The sequence below is a fragment of the Alligator sinensis genome, unplaced genomic scaffold (genome assembly GCF_000455745.1).
Source record: "Alligator sinensis unplaced genomic scaffold, ASM45574v1 scaffold59_1, whole genome shotgun sequence".
In the NCBI taxonomy this organism is placed as follows: Eukaryota; Metazoa; Chordata; order Crocodylia; family Alligatoridae; genus Alligator; species Alligator sinensis.
The window spans coordinates 385,101-396,716 of NW_005841878.1; positions in this window are offsets into that span (position 1 = coordinate 385,101).

The following is an 11,616-nucleotide window of genomic DNA, read 5'->3' on the forward strand; positions in this document are numbered from 1 at the left end:
GGAGGGGACACGGTGCAGCAGGGGACAGGCTATGGAGTGAAGTCTACAGAGGTCAGGGGCACTGGCACAGCATTGGGGGGGTGGGGGAAGGGCACATGCTATACAGAGCAGCAGAAGGCTGCCCGTGGGGTGCATACCCCCTGGCGGGGCATGCAGCCCATGTGGCAAGTGGTTGGGAGACCTGCAGTCCCCAGCCACTCAGAAGTTGGACCATTGCCCTGGGCTATATGATACTCATTGGGTGTGCCTACACATGCATTTATGCTGGTTTTAAAATTTACTGCACAGTAAATTACTACATAGTAAGCAGGAATAGGCAAGCATCTACACATACAGGTGACCTGGGACTAACTTTAATACCAGGTCAAAGCATCCTGCCATGGGCAACGGAGGGGCACGGAGCTCATGGCTGCTTGCACTTAGCCATGCTGAGGCCCGAGGCAGCTGCCAGCACTTGGTAGTCATCTTAGAAGCTTGCCCTTGTCCTCTGATCCCTTCCCTGTCCAGCCCCTTCCCTGTCCAGGAGCTGCATGCCCAGTGCAGGAACAGCATGCAGCAGCTCCCTTCTTGCCAACCCTGCCTCCCCATGCCATGACTGCTCTGGGCCCTGCCAGCAACGATCAGTTTTTCACGCTCCTGCTGCCCATTGTGCTGGCCCTGCTGGCCCCCACCCAGACTCCAGGACAGCCATACACCTGCCAGCCAGGCCCAGGGCACCATCTGTGGGAGGCTCTGGCTGACCCCTTCCTCTTGCACTCCCCTCTCCAGCCCACCTGTTCTGCTGCCCACACATGACTGACCTCCTGCCCACCCCCAGCACCACTTCAGGACATGCACGTGGGTGACACAAAACAGCATTATTTCCCAACCAACAGAAACAAACAGAGCCCTCCCTCCCCCTCCACCAACAGTGCCCCTACACCACCCTCCCCACCAACCCACAGTAAAAAACCCATGTCCCAAACTGAAAACTATGTTTAACTGTCCAATCTGCTCCCTGAGTCCTGGTGTAGGGGGCTGAAGGGTGGGGCCAACTAGGGTGCAGAGCCCAGCAGCAGGAGACCAGCACCTCAGCCCCAGTTATTGTGCAGTAACTAATCGGGCATAAATTTTCATGATGCAAGTATTGGGCATGATGCAAGTATCAAATTTACACCCAAATCCCATAAGTCGCCATATTTACTGCACCGTACAGGTGTGCACATGTAGATGTGTGCCCATACTGCACAGTAATTTCAGTTACTGTGCAGTAAATATGCACGTGTAGATATGCCAGTTCAGTTGTAAGAGATCAGAAATGGTTCTATTTTTGCAGCTCTACTATAATGGTATATAGCAGCAACACTTTAATGTCCAAGTTGGGCAAATGTTGCTTCTCATCTACCTTACATCTGTTAGTGTGAATTATTATCTCTCCTGGAATTGTGAACAATAGTCCCATCACTCAGTTATTTTCCACATTTATGCTGCCTGTCTACTCACTTCTGTTAGTACCAATCAATTATGATTACATATTATGCAAAAGATGTCTTCCTTAGAAAAAAAGTTGTTTAGAATTAGCTTGACAGAAGAAGTTCAGCATTACTACCACAAAGTGATGGAAGTGCATAGATGCCCTTTATAAAAGAGAATAGGAATCTTAGAATTTTTCTAGATGTTTGACAGAGAATTTAAATTGTGCTGAATTTTATTCAATCTGTAATCAGCAAAAATAAAACATATACATATACTGATTTGGAACAGGCCAATCAAAAATGTTTCAGTTTAACAAACTAAAGTGTTTCACTCTGTGCCACAAAGACATTAATTTATATTTGGCTGAGTTGTTGGAGTACCTCAAAAATTATATTGTTAGTGTCTTACACACCCATGTCTTCTTAACAGACTGGGCACAATGACTGATCATGAGCCATGTGGAATTTCCTTCATTAGAAGTTTCCCAGGGGAGACTAAGCATTGGCAAGGGATGATTTAGGAATAGCATTTCTACTGGAGCTAGATAGCCTTCAAGTTCTCTTCCCACTCTATCGGCATGTATTCACATACTTTTTGTCCCACTATGCACTGGAGACCTGCCGCTTCAAGCAGACTCAATCAAGTCTGCTCCACACACAAGCTGATGTGAACTGCGCTGCACAGCATGAAATTGTGTAAGTGACAAAATGTGCATCAGCACGCAGAAAATGGTGGCAGTGCACTTTTGAATTAAAGCACCTTCTATGTGTTTTAGTTCAGAAGTGCACCACCGCCATTTTCTCAGCACTGACACGCATTTCGCCACTTATACAACTGAAAGCATCACAGCACCCTGTGCTTGCATGTATAAAAATGCCCTATGATTCTGTATCCCATGATGCACAGTGCACTGCTCCATTTGAACTGATGCAGTGTATCAAAATAAATGTATTTTGGCTGGGCAGTCTAGCCCACAAGAGAGGATGAAGGCCTGAGACACAACATTTCCAAACCATTTTTTCTTTTACCTTTATATTCTAGAGATGTTTGATATTTCAACTTTTTAAAAATTCTGATTTAGGCAAATGCAGATTTTCAAAGCATCCAAATCCATTCAGAAAAGATTTGGAAAAGATTTGGAGATTCGGATTGGCTGCGGAGAGGTAGGCATAGCCGGGAAACTGCAGGTTCTCCCACGGCTCCTCCTGCTGTGCCTGCTTCTCCCTGGGAGAGGGGAGCTGCAGGGGAAGCCCCCATGGCTGCCCTGCTTGGTCCCAACCTCCCGGCATTTAAAAAAAAAAAAAAAGCCACGCTCTCACCAGCTGCAGCAGTCATCCAGAGCCCCAGCACTGCTCAGCCGCAGAGGCCTCAGCTTCCAGACAGTGTTGACCCGTGCTGCATCTGTGCCATGAGGCAACTGCCGCACCAGTGCCAGGTAGTGCGGGGTGATCCCCACTGCTCCCTGCTGGCCTGCGTTGCACAGGAGGGCTCTGCCATGAGTGTCCAGAGGCTCTGATCACCACTGCCGCAGCCAGTGAGTGTGGAGTTTATTTTTTGCTGCTTCTTTTTTTTTTAACGTGTCGGGAGGCTGGGACTGGCCAGGGGATGGGGGGGGGCCGGGGGGCTTTCTTGCAGTCTTAAATTTCAAAATACAAAAGACCAAGTTTGACATGTACTTGGAAATAATTTTCCAGCCTTTGCAGGAGTATATATTTTTGCACTATTACTAGATATTTATATTTACTACATTTAAATGTTCAAATCACAGGCATGCGTACCAAATGATTATTTCCATTAACTTCACCAGGTTTTGGATCAGACCTTGTAATACTGAATAAGAAGGTTTTGCTACAGACCCTAACATTCAGCAGGTATGGGTTCTGTTTGGCCTTCTATCAGCCCCTGAACTGCAACATGGGGACTAGCATCTTAAGAACTTTGACTGAGTTGATGGTTCCTCAAGTACTATAATACATTACACAATACAAGTACATAATACACTATAATGCATAATACAATCAAGAAATTTAGTATTAATTACATGGACATGTTTGTTTTCTGTACAATCACTACTGAAAGCCTAGAAGTATTGAAAATGGGATCAGCGGTCAGCATAAAATGATGTGACAGTGTTAAGAAAAAGGGTTTATAGCTATACAAAATCTATATAATCAAAATGCATGATTGTTTGATGGTGCCATTACCACATTATATCACTCTCTATAATAGTGAATGGTAGAAGCAGTCAAGAATTCAACAGCTGTAATGCAAAACTTGTATTCAGACCATAAGAGATCTCCTCAGGAAAGATCATAGACTTGATTTGTTTAGGCAGGCATCTGAATTAGTTCAGAACCATTCCAAGGTTCATGAATAATGGGGTACATAGCATTAACTGTGTATGTAATTTTACAAGGAGAAATGTTCTTTTACAACCAAATGCAGCAAGTAACTATTGCTTGCAATGTACAGAATGCTACCTTTTCATCTATCACCAATAGAATAGCTGAGTGCTATTATTGAGAGCTGGAATATCAATGATATGTTTGTGTAAAATTGAAATCTGCACCCTCAGAAAGTTAGACTCAGAACCCTTCACTTCATTCATTTTACTAACTCAGCCTGGTGCATATAGAACCAATTCTGATAACTGATCTATAAACGACGTGGTTTGATTCTAGCCCCCTGAGATACACATCTTGTTATTCTGAAGTTGCCAGTGGGGACAACTATGATAGATAACATTTCTCTTACAGCTACTAAGTAAGTGAACACAGCTGGAGAATGTACAGTAGATGTGGATTACGCTTACAGATTTCATGTTAGTGTGAGATTATGCTCCAGGATATGGAGCTCTTGAACTCCAAATATTTCCTTTTCTGGCCAAATATTTCCTAGCTGGCTCTTTCAAAATATCTATTCATTTGAAAGGTTTTAAAATCAGTAGAAAGAGTCTGAAATTGTTATACTCTGATGAATAACTGCTTCACCACAGTGATTTACAGCTTGTGCTGAATTTGTACATTCATAAATACGTTAGATCTGTTTAATACCTGAACATTTGATATTAACTAACTGAATAACTCCTAAATGATCTACATTTGATTCATTGTCAATGCCATGGATGGTTTGGCTTTGGTATCAAGAAACGGGGTCTGGTAGAAATGCATTAAATCCTATACCTGCAGGATTTAACTAAATAGTGCAGCTATATGGTAAGTTGTACTGTAAAGTGAAGAGCTATCTGCACCAAAATACAAACTCCTTTCTGTAGATGTGGTATGCTTATCCATGGAATTATGTTATATAAATTGTGTTTTCTAGGAGAAGGAAATGGGACATGAACATCTCTGATATATTCCAAAAAAAAAAGCAACAGGATACACTCGGGATTTTGACCCAGTGTGATCTGTTTCCATGGTTTTGCTCTTTGCTTGGTTTCAATCAATTTAAAAAATCCCCAGTCTGACTATTACAAAATCTCTATAAAATTCAGAGTTTACTGTGCATGTTCCAAAACTTCATTAAAACTTAGGTTATGATTATACAGCTTCACAGGTTTTACAAGTTTTACTGTTTAAAGTTTGCACGTTCAGTAGAGCTTTAAACCATTGTTATGCTGAACACAGTCTTACGCTCTGTGGCTCCTGAGAATGCCACTAGCTCCTGGCTAAAATCCTGCAACCAAAGTAATGGAAGGTTTGGGATGATTTCCCTGCTTCTGATGGAACTCACGCCCACTCTGAGCACTGCTGAGCTATCCCTGCCAGACAAGACATGATTAATCCCTGGCACGCTGCCATAGGTACACATGATGCAAGATGAAATATTTAACACACGTATTTTGCAAGAAACTGTTGATAGATAAAATGCTAGATAAAACCCAGGATCGTCTTTCTAAATGAGTGCCCTAAACATTAAGCTACAAGGCCATGCTCCTTTTTGTAGTTTGCCTGTAGCCTAAGGAATCTGTGCTGTACAATGGCACCACTCCAACAGACAAAAATGGAGTGTTTCTCCACCCAGTAGCCCAGAGATAAGGACATGTGAGTTTGACTATGCTCTGGTAGAGGAAAGAAATAAAATCAGGATTTTCACATGCTAAGCAATTATTCTCTTTACATAGCTGTTTTACAACTGAAGGCCCCACCACCTACCCTATACTGAAAGGCAACAGTAGTTGCCATTAAATCTTTGTGGAGTGCATCAAGTATGTGTTAGACATGCTCTGAAATGCACACAGGATCATAGAAAAGTGGGCAAGAAGGGACCACACAAGGTCAACTAGTCCAGCCCCTGCTCAAGGCAGGATCATCCCTGATTAAGTCATCCCAGCCAAGTGTCTATCTAATCTGTTCTTGAACATTTCCAAGAGTAAAGATTCTACAACTTGTCTAGTAGCCTATTCCAGTGTTAGACCATCCTCCTTGTTGTAAATTTCTTCCTAATCTCCAACCTAAATTCCTCTACTTCACCTTGAGGCCATTGCTCCTCATCCTGTCCTCTATGGCCACAGCTACTGGATCAAGTCTCATAGGAGAGATAAGCAGGAGAAAGCTCCTGTAAACCAAAAATGGGCTCATGAAAGAAGGAAAGCTGTCAACCCTGTCAAAACTGGTGTTTCTGGGTGTGCCTATATGCAGAACTTCAACCACCTGAGCCCAGCTCGAAAACTGGGGCACCCAGTTTAGGCATTGTAGGGTTAGGCAGCAGCTAAGCAGAGATTTTCAGCACTGCCACTTTGGAGTTCAGCAGACTTTAGTCACCTGGGTCCTTTCATGGATTTGGCTGTTTGTGCCTTTAGAAACCATCCCTAACTTATTTCAGGACTGCAGTCTTAAAGTGAGATACTCCCCGACAACCTTAACATCTTCATGGCCACCCTGGTAGCAGCACCTAAATTAATACTCTGTTGATCTATAAAAATTATGAACATGTTCTACAAATGTAGTTATGTGGATTGTCTCAGCCATGCAGGAAGAAAGACTAGATACAAGGGGTGTGACTTAACCAGGGCACAGATTTAAGTCATGTTGGAACACTACCAGGCAATAAATCATACCATGTGGATCTCATTTTTTTGACTGGGGGCTTGCTATCAGCCCAGGCAACCTGCTTTCAACCTATTGTTGGGACCCTTCTAGTCTCCCGGTCTTGCAGTTAAGGGGACAGCCTATTTTAAGGTCTCTCGCACACAAAAAAGGGACTGAGGCTCTAACAACCATTTCTACCTGTATTTGAGACCATATCCTCTCATGTTACAAGAAGTTCCTACACTTAAATCTTACTTCCTTTCCTCCTCCACTGATCTGTTGTGGGTAAGGCAAATAAAGCCACTCAAACCTGGTCATTCTGACAGTGAGGGGAAAATTCTTTCCCAAACCCAAAGAAAATGGATAACTCCCTTATATGCTTATTTTTTAGTACAAAATATCCCTAGAATTGGTGTCCAGGGGATCTAATTTGTACTAGGGAAATAAGGGTCCATTAGGAACCTGCCAGAAAATGAGGATGTGTGGGCATAGAAGATAAAAGTTCTGTCTCATCCCTTGCCCTCCCACTGTCAGAGAAATGGAGGGAAATACAGGCCTGTCTTTGGCTAGTTAAACCCAGCAGAGATCTTTCACATTTTATATTAATGTTCTGCTGGAAATTTGCATTATGTTGCTTTTACACCACTTGAGTGACAGACTTGGTTCCATAACACATCCAAGAATCTGGCCCTTAGGCTAGGTACAGACATTCAAAAAGCCCAAGGCAGAATCAGTCTAAGTTATGCGTTTTTCTGTAAGTGGCGTAGTATCGATCAGTAGCAAACAGAATACACATTTGCCCGGGGGGGGGCACATCTTAGACTGGGTTCCACCATTTTTAAACCAGTCTATCTGTGCTGAACTTTTGTTCTGTTAGGGGTATAAGACCAGCTTCCGATTACTCATGCTGGTAAAAGTGTAATGCCTGTACTTGGCCTCACTGTGAGTTTCCTTGCCAAGCAGTGCAGCTTTGCTCCATCATTTGAAAGGATACGTGTATATATATATTTTACATGGGTAAACAAATGAACTGATTTGCCAACCCCCCCTCTCTACAAGCACAGTTTTCCCTTGAAAATGGATTTTATTACAGGCTGCAGGGTATAATTTTGTGGGATCCCCATGTTAACATATTGGCAGCACATCACTGAAATGTACTTAAATTAGACTCAACTATGAATTGTCATGCACTGTTTAAGCACCAAGAGCCTATTTGGCGTGTTAGAAAACACAAAGTACCTGCCCCAAAAAGCTTACAGCCAAGGCATTTATTAAACAACCAGCATATAACCTGTAACATCCTGAGGAACTGCATGATTTTCTATTTCAGAAACAATGTTTTGTATATATAATTGCTTTTTAAATTTATGTTGTCCCACCTTTCTCCTTCACGTGGGTTACACAACCTCAGTACTCAAAATAGCACTAAGGAATGCCAGAGACAAGTGCCATCACAGGCAAGTCAGGAACTGAACACTGCATTTCCAGTCATACCATATGATATAATATATTAGGACAATGGTGCAAAATCAGTCGCACCCTGTCTCTGTACTTCCATTTGCAGCACTCGGTCATTTACAAGAATAATTTGTCTCTATTGTACCTCATGGCATCCACCTCAGCTAGCTGATGGAAGTTAGGGATTGTGCTTGGTATTTAAGACTTCTTCCTGTTTTTATAATAATTCTGCATGTTGGCTATTTCTTCTGCTTGTTTATACATTTATATCAGCTTTGATTGCAGCAGGGCTAAGCAATCCCCAGATTGATTAGGCTCTTGCAAACACTGCAGTGAACAAAATGTAAGCAAGCTCTGCCACCTAGTGGCTTGAATGAAGCAGCTGAAGAAAAATATTTCTTGGTATAGAGGGGTTTGTGCTAGAAATGAGAATCTCCTCTCTAGTAAATATCAACTTGTTAAACTCTGACTTCAGTTTTAAAAGGGAGACAATTAAAATGTATACCTCTGTCTTAAAAATACTGTAATTAAGCATAACCCACAGGTGATATTTTAATGATGCCAGTTCTTCAGGCTCGTGGGCTAAACAAATACAGTATGTTGTTAACTAATTACGTTGTCTTAATTTGCTGATTTAAAAAAAAAAATTAAATGTCCTGAACAAATAAAATCATTGTCTTGAATTTATTCACTATATTTTCTGACTTGCACCATCTGCTGCTTAACAATGCAGTCTTAGCTAAGGGAATAGCATAGGCAGAGGTTCCTTAAATCACTGTATAGCTTCTAAAACCCCTCCCCAACCAGAGTACAAGGACTTACACACCCCTAGTTAACAGTTTCTAACAGTGATTTTAAAAGTTTCTAACCTGCCATTTTCTATTACCATCTCAAAGTGTATCTCAATTAAGGAGAAACCCACAAATACAGTCTCTCCTATTGAAAATTGTTGAAATATGTTCCCCTTCAAGCTCTAAAAGTTGCAGACACAGACATTTCTGTTAGAAGAAAAGCTGTTCATGTCCCCCACTGGTGACGTGGACCTCATGAAACTTCCATTTAACATTCTCTTCTCTGAAAAAAAATATTAAATAAGGAAACAAAATCTATGCATCATTTAAAAATGCCCCAGGACAGCTTTGAATTATGCAATCCACAGTTATGTGAGCTGCTGCTTAAGGAATTCTTTGGCTATTTCATGACACTGATCAATCCCCTCCTGATTTTATTTAAGAGACCCAGTCACTGAAGCATTCAAAACACACTGCTCACATCATTCACTCGCATGTCTGTAAAACGATGCAAAGAAACACATAACTAAAAATGAAATATATGCTAACCAGTCACATTTCTCAGGGGTTGGCCCCCCTGGTCAGAAATCTTTCCAGAAGGAAATAATGGGATTAAAACTAGCTTCAGCAAATTTCAGTGCAGAGTGAAAGGTTCAGATCATTGTCCTTGTCATTCAAAGGGTCAGATCCACAGTTGCAACCAAACTGCATAGGTCAGGACTGATGTACAAAAGGTCTGTAACTGTGTGCAAGACATTCCCGTGGCCTGTGTTAGAGCAATCTTCAGGCTGCTTTAGATAATAATAACCTATAATGGCACAAAGAGCCAAAAATGAGATCAAGGATGTATTTAGCCTGAGCATCAACTACACCATCTTTTCACTGACATGTCCCCAGTTACCACCTATGTCAGAAGCTGAACTGAGTGATTGGCACAAAAGTCCCTATAACATCTCTGTGACATTGTTTATACACTGCTAATCCTCCTCCCTACATTAGTGATACTGGAGTTGTAAGTTAAAGCAACCACAATGTTCCAGAGAATCTGGTCCAAATTATGTTCATGTCAAAGCCTAATATAATGCAAATTTTAAAATATTATCATCAGGATCAAGATAGCTGTACATAAAGGTTTTCATAGCAATTTTAATTCACCCACATTGAACATAGCAGGCCAAATTCTTACTGATATCAATGGTAAACTTCATAAGTACGAACTGTATACATAACCACGATTGATTACAGTTCACTGGCAATGTGTACAGTACTACAGCAGTCAAATAAAAGCCTCAAGGAGCCAGCTAACAAATAGGCAAGAGTCTGGACTAGTAGATTGTGTTCAAGACTGGGATCAGGAGACCCATGTTCTATTCTTGTTCTGATGTTGTCCTTTGGCAAGGCATTTCACGCCTGTGCCTTGCTTGCCATATCTATAAACTGTAAATAATGATATCAGCCGCCTCTTAGTGCTTTTTAAGATGCACTGATGAGAAGCTCTAAGAATTAGCTTTTAACATTATTAGAATATTAGCATTACTCAGAATTGTACCTGGCATTAATTATTTTCTCAGTTCTGCTTTGTGCTTTACAATAGCTTCTAGCTGCAGCACTTAGGCACCTGAACTGCCAAACAGGCCTTTGAAAAGTGTTTTTACATTTACATAAATTTTTCAAGAACACATCTTTATTTACACTTCTCCAGAATAGGACATTTTAATCCTGCTAACAGCAAAAATAAATGTAGCGGTCAGAATAAAACAGACTTTCTTGGAACCTAACTTATTTTTCTCATTCACTTCATACAATATAGATATGTATATATTCTTTCAACTCTAAGCTTAAAAGATAAAAAAAAGATTCTCTGAGTTGAGAAAAGGATTTTTTCTTTTCTTTTTTTTTTTTCCTTTTTTGCCAAGACCCAGACAAAGCTTATGTACCACTGCAGAAAGGTGAAGGCGAAATAGAAACAGCCCTAAGACAATGAAAGGGTCTTTTATTTGCCTTATTTTTTAATGATGGTTGCTATTACTTTCAAAATCTCCTAGTATTTTGCAGGTAATAAAACAAGTGTAAAGCAATCAAAACAACTGAGTATACCTCCCAGAGGAGAAAATATCCCTAGTATATAACTGACTGCAGAAAAGTTAGCCTTACAATAACCTACATCAAATGGAACCATTGCAATAAGGAATGAAGGAAAAACACATGGTCATTTTCAGTGGTTCCTGGTGTTCGTAACACCTGGATTGTCTGCACATTAACACATGAGACTGTTTTTAAACACTCCTTATGCAGCTCAACTTTACACCACTCCAGGGCATTATCCCTGATCCAGGGATTCTAGGCTTCACCTTAATGTAAATACCCCACCCACCCACACCGCCCCTACAGCCTTGATCAGCCCCTGTTCCCCCCACCCCCACCCTATCCAATATCCCAGATCCCCACTCACTGCCCACCTTTTACCCCCATTACTTGTGGCTGGCTCCCTGTCTTTTCTAGGACAGCAGGCAAGGAAGTGTTAGCCTGCCTCTGCAGCCACTGCTGCCACCGTTCTCTAGGCTCAGCCATACCCAGCAACAGCAGGGGGTGAATCCCAGGGCCGGAGGGAACCAGAGGACCCCTGGAGAGGTGAAGGGCAGGGTAGTAGTTTGGGGGACAATTTTAGCTTTCAGTCCTTCAGGCCCCTGCTCCAGACCTGAGCTAGCACTAACACCAATCAACATTTGTGCAGCTTACAGTGTAAGGTGTAACAAGGCCCCAATTACATTTTGAATAACAAGTTAAATAGCTACTCACAAGTAAAATCATTTCTTTCCATTTGCATTTTAGCAAGTGCCCTTCTGAAAAGCTAAGCTGCAACAAAAAGTCCCAACAAA